This window comes from Acinonyx jubatus, chromosome B3 (genome assembly GCF_027475565.1).
Source record: "Acinonyx jubatus isolate Ajub_Pintada_27869175 chromosome B3, VMU_Ajub_asm_v1.0, whole genome shotgun sequence".
NCBI lineage: Eukaryota > Metazoa > Chordata > Mammalia > Carnivora > Felidae > Acinonyx > Acinonyx jubatus.
Window position 1 is genome coordinate 131,998,964 of NC_069386.1, and position 9,821 is coordinate 132,008,784.

At 53.1% G+C, this 9,821-nt stretch overlaps 1 protein-coding gene across 1 annotated transcript in view; it reads right to left on the bottom strand.

Annotated features, from left to right (window-relative positions):
* Window positions 1-5,949, bottom strand: part of GPR68 (G protein-coupled receptor 68) — a 29,619-nt gene extending 23,670 nt beyond the window's left edge. The window contains exon 1 of the mRNA XM_027066428.2: window positions 5,251-5,949. The gene's annotated coding sequence lies outside the window, so the exon portion shown is untranslated. The remainder of the gene's footprint in view (window positions 1-5,250) is intronic.
* Window positions 5,950-9,821: the final 3,872 nt, after the last annotated feature.

The following is a 9,821-nucleotide window of genomic DNA, read 5'->3' on the forward strand; positions in this document are numbered from 1 at the left end:
CCCCAGGCTCTCAGACGGAGTGTGACTAATGGAGCCACCCAAAGGCAGGAAACTCTGAGGCTGGTGAAGACAGCACAAGTCCAGCTGAAGTACAAGCACACACTTCTGGAGAGCTGGGGAACCCATGTCGCATGCCTGGCTACAGACTCCCGGCGGAGGCCTTCAGGCTGGGCTTGCTCAGGCTTGGGGGCTGGGAGAGGGGGTAGCATCTGAATGTCCGGGTTCAAATCCCAAACCTGTTGCTTTCTAGTTGGGAGAACTCTGGCAAGTTATGTGGCCTCCCTGTGCCTGGTTTTTTCTTTTCTTTTAAATGGGGCAATGGGACGCCTAGGTGGCTCAGTCGGTTAAGTATCCAACTCTTGATTTCGGCTCAGGTCATGATCTCGTGGTTTGTGGGTTCTGGGCCTGCGTCAGGCTCTGTGACAGTGCAGAGCCTGCTTGGGATTCTCTCTACCCCCTCTCTCCCTCTGCCCCAACCCTGCTTGCTCTAAATTCAAAAAAATAAAAATAAATACATAAAAATGGGGGTGATAAAGAAGATTGGTGTGAGGATGAAATATAAAAGTGTTCTCAAGAAATCTGTTGTCACAGGGGCACCTGAATGGCTCACTCGGTTGAGTGTCTGACTTCAGCTCAGTTCCTGATCTCATGGTTCATGGGTTCGAGCCCTACGTTGAGCTCTGTGCTGACAGCTCGGAGCCTGGAGTCTGCTTCGGATTCTGTGTCTCCTCTCTCTCTGCCCCTCCCCGCCACCACGACTTGTGCTCTCTTTCTGTATCTCAAAGATAAATAAACATTAAAAATTAAAAAAAAAAAAAGAAATATATTGTCATAGAAACCAGGGGCCCAGCCTAGCAGGTGCAAAGAGGGCAGGTTATGCTGGGAAGGCACAAAAGGGGCTTGGCCAACTGAAATACAGGGAGTCAGGCTGGGACTGTTCAGCCAGCCTTGACCAGCCTCTGCCTTGGTTCTCCTGTTCATGGAGAATGGACTGAATCTTCATACTGGCTATGTGACCTTGAACAGTCACATGACTGCTCTCTGCCCCAGTTGCCTTATCTGTGAAATGGGGATAATAACAGTATCACATAGGGTTGTTGTATTAAATGAGTTACTGAGTATAAAACTCTTGGAAATATGCCTGCCCCTAGTGGGCGCTCAATAAATGTTAGGGCACCCCTCCTCGCCGAGTGCCTGTGGAAGGCTTCCGTGTTCTCCTCTGGCTCAGATATACGGGCTTCTTTGTAATGGCGAGCTGGGGAAATGTGGTTTCGTTTCTTTGGTTTGTTGTATAAGACTTGCCTTCTATGGGGCTTGTATGCCTGGGGGAGGGGTGTGGGGGGAGGGCAGAGGTGAATTTGACTGGTACTTGGCACCCAGGAGCTTTTCCAGGCCCACCTGCCTGAAGAACCATCGGAAGCTCCCTGCAGCTCCCCGAGATAGGCTTAGGTACCCCTAATGGGGTGAGAGAGGGCTGAAATGGGAGGGGACTGGCCAGAGATGGGGCCTCACCCAGAAAATCTCGGTGAAAACTCTCCCCCTCCTGTTGTTGGGCTTCAGACCTTGCCTGGCCTCTCGCAGGCTGCTGGCTGGTATCTTGGAGGTGAGAATGGTGACAGGGAGGGAGTGTAGCCCCAAGGTCAGGAGGGTGCACCAGAGCCAGACTGCGTGGGTTCAAATCCCAGCTCTGCCACTTGCCAAGTTATTTAACCTCCCAGTGCCTGACCTGTACCGTGAAGGTGGTAACTATGGCACCTACCTCAGAGTGCTGGGTGATGCGTTCAGAACGGTCCGTGGCCCGAGTAAGTGTTCAGTAAATGTCAATTATTATTAATATACCACCAGCCACAGTGCCCTCTGACCACCAGGGACAGCGATTACGGCAGCCAGAATAATGCGCCTCCTCAAAGATGTCTGTGTCCTGATCCCTGGAACCTGTGACTGTGTTGCCCTTTTATGGCACAAGGGACTTGGCAGGTGTGATTAATTTAAGGATCTCAAGATGGGGAGAGTATCCTGGAATTTCCACAGGTAGGAAAGACGCAACCAGCCCTTGTTGGTTTTGAACATGGGAGTTGACCACCAGCCAAGAAATGCAGGCAGCCTCTACAAGGTTTCTAGAAACTGAAAAAGGAAACGAGACCCATTTCTGACCTCAAGGATTGCAAGATTAAATTTGCGTTGTTTTAAGCCACCAAGCTTGTAGTAATTTGTTACAGCAGCAGCAGGGAACTCATACAGCTGCCGAGACCCGACTCAGCTGCATCCCTGAGGGAAGAACCACACTGACTCACTCCACAGTAGACATGAAGCATCTGTGATGTCACCCACTCTGCTTGTCCCGTGCAGGCGTGGGGAACACCCTGGACCATGGAACTGAATTTCCTCTGGGCACAGGCACTGCCAGGGATTGAATACAAAAGGGCAGGACACATCCCGGTGGGCTCAGTGGGTTGAAAAGGCCTCCTGGAAAATCTAGACCCTCAGGTGGGCCTTGAAGGATGAAAGGTGTGGGGTTTGGACAGGGAAGAGGAGGAGGAGGAAGGAAAGGCATTGTGGGAAGAGGCCCAGGGGGACCAAAGTCAAGGAGGTCAACACAGTCATTCAATCATTATTCATTCATCTTCCTATTCAGCGCTTGTGCTCCAGGCCCTGTGGGGGATAGATACCTGGATAGTAAGTGACTGAAACAGACCTGGTGGGGGTTCTTATGGAACTTACACTGGGAGTAGAAGCCAATACCCCATTATAGTAAAGCATATAACAACCCTTACAGCAGGATGAGTACAGCTTGTTAAGGAAGCACATCTGGGTGGGCTTCCTGGAGGAAGTGGCCCTTCCAGGATAGGTAAACTGAAGGCTTGTTCCGTATCACTTCAGGCTCTATGTGGTGCTCTGTACTCAGCAGGTGCTGACTGAGAGGAGTTTAGCCATATATTTTATTATTCACTATCCAATTCTTTCTTTTTTTAAAAAAAGTTTTATTTATTTTGACAGAGAGAAAGAGAGCACAAGACGGGCAGGAACACAGAAAGAGGGAGAGAATCCCAAGCAGGATCCACACCCTCAGGGCAGAACCCGATGCGGGGCTTGAACTCACGAACTGTGACATCATGACCCAAGCTGAAATCAAGAGTCAGATGCTTAACTGACTGAGCCACCAGGCACCTCTAGCTAATTCTCCCTTAGCTCGTCTTCCTGCACTAAGGAGAAAGTCTCAGCTCGGTGTTAGTGTGTCTTTAATTCTTATTAATCTCGCTTTGTAACCTGGAGAGCTAGACTCGGGTGTGCTATGCAGGCAACAGGTGCCCACTGAAGTCTAACAACACTTCTTGGTTTTTCTTGTTTTTATTGGTTTAATTACCTTCATTTTGTGGCAGAGGGTACTGGTTTTCCACGTCTGCGAGCGGAACACAATTTCCTTTGAAAAAGAACTGTACGTAAGTGTGATGGAACCATGAGTGAGTGGGGGGTTCTCCCTCCTATCCCGGAGTTGACCACTGGGGTCCGGCTGAACACCAAGAGGGGCACACTGAGTGTGTGCCCGGGGCAGCGACAAGCCTGACTCCTTAGAACTTCCACATCCTACTCTGGGCTGTGTGCGGTGCTGGGGACGGCGAGCGGAGACTGGGTGGCCACTGAGAAGCTGAGATTCTCTAAGAGAATTCTCGTGGAGGGGGGCTGGGCTGCTACAAGGAGAGGAGCCTGGGGTCCATCTGCTAAGGCAGGGGGCACAGTAAACTGCTCAGTGTGCCTTTTTGGACAGGAAGAAAAGAAGCCTGGAGAGGAGCAGGAGACAGCCAGGGGACAGTGAGTGGCCTGCATGCCGTCCTCCACTTGTCATGCAGGCTTGTGTGGCTAAGTAGGTGTGAGGGCAGGAGCTGAGCTCCCGGGGGGCCGTCTGGTGGGGCAGGAACCAGGGTGGGGGGCAGGAGGAGATGGTGCTAGAGCCAAGATGCCCATGGGATCTGGACCGAGGGGGAGGCCCAGGGGACCTCTGGGTAACTTTTTGCCTTGTGCCCCCGAAAGAGCCACTCAGGGGCCATCCGGGCCAGTGCGGGCTGGCCAGAGAGAAGAGATGACCAACAGAGAAAAGTTTCTATTTCCTGCATAGAGGTTCTGCAATCCAGTTTCCAAAGTAAAATCAAGAAAAATGTTATGTATATACTAACATGGAACTAGAGTGGCTGAGTTTTTGAAACTGGCTTAGGAGGGAAAGCTGGGAGTGATACGGCAATGACAATACTCTGAGAGCAGCTATGATCACAGGATGAAGGGCAGGAGGGCCATACTGTGGGAGCCCAAGGTACCAGAGCATCTGATCAAGAGGACAGCAGTCAAGGTGGCCTTCCTGGAAGAGGTGACTTCTAAACTGAAACCCACAAGGGGGCAGGAGCATCCTGGAATTCCTCCCAGTGACTGGTGTTTATGATGCTGTGGCTACAGAAGGGGTCCTTTGAGTATTGATGGCAGGGGGCTTAAGAATTTCTCACTAGTCCAAGGGTATATTGCTGGTGGCGAGTGCCCCCTTAGATTCTGATCGTTTGGGGCAGGAAAGAGAAACAAGGTGGATCTGTCTCTCCAGCTAGAGTGTGAGTTGTACTGGCAGGGGGGCGGGGACCAGCTCCCTCCATGTGGGCTGCTGAATGGGCCATAGGGAATGGATGGGGGAAGAGCGGAGACAGACAGTGGAGATGGTCCTGGAGAAGCACCAGGCCCCAGGAGGCACCCGGGAGACGTTAGTTTGCCCCCTCCTCCCCCCCCCCCCCCATCAGGAAAGTCTCCAGTCTGGGACCGGGTCCTTGGACTCCGCCCACGGCGCACTTCCTTGGGCCTTAGCTACACTTATGCAAGGGTCAGGGTGTGTGTCCCGGGGACCTGGATGGTGTTGGACTTTTGAAATCTGCGGGGACCGCGGGGGCCCTGGGCAGGGCGGCCTCCTCCGGCCCGCTGCACCCCCAAACGCCCCTCTCGTGACACACCTTCTGGGTGATAGGTCCCTGGGCCCCCAAAGCATTATCAGTGTGGACCTTGGGATGACACGGACCTACTTCCCAGCCCTTCTCCTCCTCCTCCACTCCCCGCTAAGGCCTTTATCTGGAGACTGGATTTTGAATTTTCCGCCGCAGGAGATGTCAGGGAGCCGGCCTTGCTGAAGGTCCGTGGTCCCCTGGGCCGGGCCGCCGTCATCCGCGCGCTGCCTGCCCCGCCGTCCCGGCCCAACCCCGCGCTGCCCCAGGGCGCACTCACCTCTCTCGGGTCCCGGGCGCAGGAGGCCGGATCGCGGCGGGCGGGAGCGGAGGGACGAGCGGGCGGCGGCGGCGGGGACCGGGCGGGGACGGGCCGGGGACGGGCCGGGGACGAGGTGCGGGCGGCACTGCGCACCGGCTCCAGCTCGCGCGCCGCCTCGCCGCGGGAGGAGGTGGAGGGGGCGGAGGCTCCCGGCGGGCGCCAAGCAGCCGCCCCAGGGATCCGGGGAGGGTGCGGCTTCCAGAACCATTGCTCTCCCGCGGGGAGCGCCGAGGGGCCCTGGGGTTTCCTCCCGGCTCTTTATTGGGGGTCTCTTGGAGGAGAGGATTTGGGGAGCAGGTGGCCGACTGCCTCTGCCAGCTCTCACACTGCGCCAGGTGACCCCCGTAATCTTCACCTCAGTGGGCTGGGCCAAAAAGCCTGGAAAGGGGAGGACGGGTCTGAGCGCTGCCATGATCCCTCCTCACCCCTCCCCAGCACGTGCCAGGCCTGTCCGGCGCCCCGGGCTCCTGCCTGACTTCATGTCTTTCACTGCCCCATTTTACAGACGCAGAGGTCGCGGGCTTTCCTTGGGCCCACTCTTTCCCTCTACCTAGGGCAGAAGGGCAAGGAGGGGCGATGGGAGGAGACACAGAAGCCCGGTCCGAGCTTTCAGCCTCCAGCGATGGCTCCCTGTGCCCTGTGCTGGAAGAACTCTGCGCCACCCACACCAACACGGAGTAGGCGGTCAGCTCTTCACAGCTTCCTCCCTCTTCTTTGGTCTTCTTCGGTTCTCAATTCTGTCTCTGCTTTTTCAGCCCATCTCTAAAAAGGTGATGCTCCCAGGAGCGTGCAGGAATTTTGCAAGCCAGTTGATAAACAGTCATCACTAAAAATTAACTTGTTTTAATTTAATTAACATTAATTTAATTATGTTAATTTACTAGGGCCACCTGGGTGGCTCAGCCGGTTTAAGCATCGGACTTCAGCTCAGGTCATGATCTCACGGTTCATGGGTTCTAGCCCTGCGTCGGGCTCTGTGCTGACAGCTCAGAGCCTGGAGCCTGCTTTGGATTCTGTGTCTCCATCTCTCCCTGCTCCTTCCCCCCACTCGTAATCTGTCTCTCTCTCTCAAAAATAAATAATATTAAAAAAAATTAACTTCTGTAAACCTTTGATTAAATACTGTATTTTTTAAAATGTTTGTTTATTTTTGAGACAGAGAGAGACAGAGCATGAGTGGGGGAGGAGCAGAGAGAGAGGGAGATACAGAATCGGAAGCAGGCTCCAGGCTGTCAGCACAGAGTCCGTCGTGGGGCTCGAACTTGTCAACCATGAGATCGTGACCTGAGCCAAAGTTGGATGCTCAACCGACCAAACCACCCAGGCAACCCCTAAATACTGCATATTAAAAGCAAAGGTAATAAATACATAAAACTTGTTGCTTCCTAATTATTTTACCAGTACCGACACTCTTGAGGTTATTTACACCCACTTTATCGGTGTGGAGGTGATGCTCTGTAACAGGTGCCACACGTCTCTTCCCACCTCCATGGTCAATGACGCCACGTTGGCAGCTTGGTATCGGCCATGGTGAGAATATTTACACCACAGAAATTGGCAGATATTACCAATCAGGGCTTGATTTATGTTTTTCTCAGTGTCTAGACTTAAGAAAATGGCAGAGAAACTGTTCATAGTGTAAACTTAAAAGTATGTCTTGGGTGAATATTTATGCCACGTAAGGCGGTACATCTATTTTTTTAAGAAGTGTGCTCAGTCTGTAGCCATGATGATGTGACAGCACAAAATGGAGGAAACTTGCTCATCCTGCATTCAGACCTCCTCCGTGACCAGGTAGTCCCCGTGTCATCCACAAAGGAGTGAAGTTCTGACATGCGTTTCTGGTTCGTTTTGCTTTCATGGTACTGGTTAACATAAAGGGAAATTTCAACCAACATCCCTGTTGGAATGATACTGACAGATGTCAGTTGCAAGCACAGGCTGGCTACAAATACACAAGTGTGGCAGAAATCGATGAGCGTTTTCTAGGAGAATCAATTGGCTGTACGGGTTCTGAGGCAGAAAGTATTAGATATTTTACTATTTGTAAATTTTATTACACATCTTTATAAAATTTTATGTATGTATACATGTTCCTTCTCCTTCGGTTGATGAACATTGGGCTGGATGTTTTACGCTGGCTAGATCCTTCCCAGGGTTTGTCCTGTGCTTTCTCACTTTAGTGTTCTACCCAGGGTGAGCCCCTCTTGTTCCAGAGATGATTCCAAATGTCTTTCCAGGTATAGACCTCACCCTGGAGCTGTGCGCACGAATGCCAACTGCTAGCCGGCTCCCCAGACGCCAGGTCCCATATCTCCCAGGCCCGTGCAGAGGGAGGTGCCTGGAGCTCAGGAAGGGCATGATCTGGGATGCCTGGCTTAGCAACAGGACCCTGTGGTACTGCCCGGGGGTGGGGACCATTGCCTGGGATTGGCTGCGTATGTGAGCGAGGTGTCAGAGCTGGAACCAGCTGATAAAGTAATGGATAGGACACAGGGAAGAGGGAGGGGGGTGTCAAATATCATCTGGAGGTTAGGGGACAGAGAAGACGAGATGGGAACCACAAAGAGGCTTTGGTGGGGGGCAGATGGTAAACAGTATGCTGAGCATTGAGTTGGAGGGACATCCAGGCTGGAAACACAGGTCCGGAGGTTCCAAGGAGAGGCTGGGGCTGGAGCTGTTTGGACCTTCTGGGAACAGACTGTAATTAAAATCATGGATGTGTGTGAGCTTGTCTGGGGCGAGGGGAGGGAGCCATAAGAGGGCTGGGTGCACCTCAGTGAGCCATGTAGAGTGGCCCAGTCCACAAAGGCATGGGTGTGACTAGTGCGGAGGCAGAGACTAAGGGGAATGGGTCAAAAGGAAAGGTCACCGGGGGTGAATGCCCTGAGAGGTGCCCCGAGGGCTAAGTTGTTTGAGACAGGCAGTCTACTGGGCAAGCTACCGCCCAAACCCCGGGCCAGGGGTGTGTGTGTGTGTGTGTGACCCGAGATGAGAAAAACTGAGGCAAGGGTGGGGGTGCAGATTTCAGACACAGTCCAGAACGTGACCTAGGTGTGGGGTGTGGAGAGAGGAAGGGCCAAGCCTGCATCTCGGGCTTCTGGTTTTTGTGATAACAGGACAGCTGGTCCTTGAATGAGCGAGGGAGCCAGAGGGGTGGGGGGTGGGGGCGGGGTGGTCAGGTGGAAGAGTCGAGCGAGGCCTGCAGGTCCAGGCAGGAGGATCTGACAGCAGGTGGGGGGCTTCAGGCCTACAGCTCAGCAGTCAGCCCTTGGCTAGCCCTGGGGGGCTGCCCACAAGGGGCAGCCTCTGGGACCTAGCACCTTAACTGTGAAGGCACCTTTAACTATGAATGAATGAGGGGCTGGCAAGTGTGAGCCCTGGAGACCCGTTCCAGACAGCAGAGAAACCCAAGCGAGGTTCACGTGCTAAGTGGCCAGGTGGCAAAGTCTGCACAGGAGGAAGCAGAGAGGTGGCTGCTGCTGTTTGGCCCGAGCCTTGTGGATGGCAGCCCCCCGCTGAGCGGTCACACGGGACAGGCTGTAAGCTTCCGAAAGGACAGGCGAGGAGGCAGGAGACTCTTAATCTGGGGGCACACGGGTGGCTCAATCACTTGAGCTCAGGTCGTGATTGCGCGGTTCGTGGGTTGAAGCCATTCACGAGGCTCTCTGCTGTCGGCGCAGAGTCTGCTTCGGATCTTCTGTCCCCCTCTCACTCTGCCCCTCCCCTGCTTGTGCTCTCTCAAAAATAAACGTTAAAAAAAGCTTGGTGAAGAAAGAGAGAGACACCGAGGCAGCAAGACAGAAAGCCATTTGAAGAAAGACTTCACCATGTGTGGATATGTATATGCCTCCCATCCTCCCTCCCTCCTATTTAAGCATCTGATCTGAGGCCCCAGAGATCTAAATTCCAGATCCTAGTTGAGTACTCTTGGGAAAATCCAAAGGACCAGTTGGAGCTGAATCCCACATCAAAATGGGGTGTCTGGGTGGCTCAGCCGGTTAAGCATCCAACTCTCGATTTCGGCTGAGGTCACGATCTCACGGTTCGTGAGTTCCAGCCTTGCATCCGGCTCTGTGCTGACAGTGAGGAGCCTGCTTGGGATTCTGTCTCCTCTCTCTCTCTCTCTCTGCCCCTCCCCTGCTCACTCGCCCTCTCTCTCAAAATAAACTCTAGGAAAAAAAAATACAAGTCTGGGAAAAAGCTGTATAGTAAGCACGAAAAACTTGTTCTCTGACCTGTTGGCAGAGAGTAGATTCCAGAGGCCGAGAAGGCTCTTGGAGGTGAAGCAGGGAGCCCCGGGAGCCCCCGACAGCCTGTCCCATAATGCCAAGGCTGTCCAGTGAGAAAACCAGGACTCCGTTCTCTGCCATCTCATTTTATTATGATCCTGTCCGTGTGTTCCAGAATGAATGGCTATTCAATACACAACCGAAAGCGCTCCTAAAACTGACCTTAACAATCCCATTTTTTCCTCGGATTAAATCAAAAGAAAAAAAAATAAATCTTAAAAAAAAAAAATCACCAAG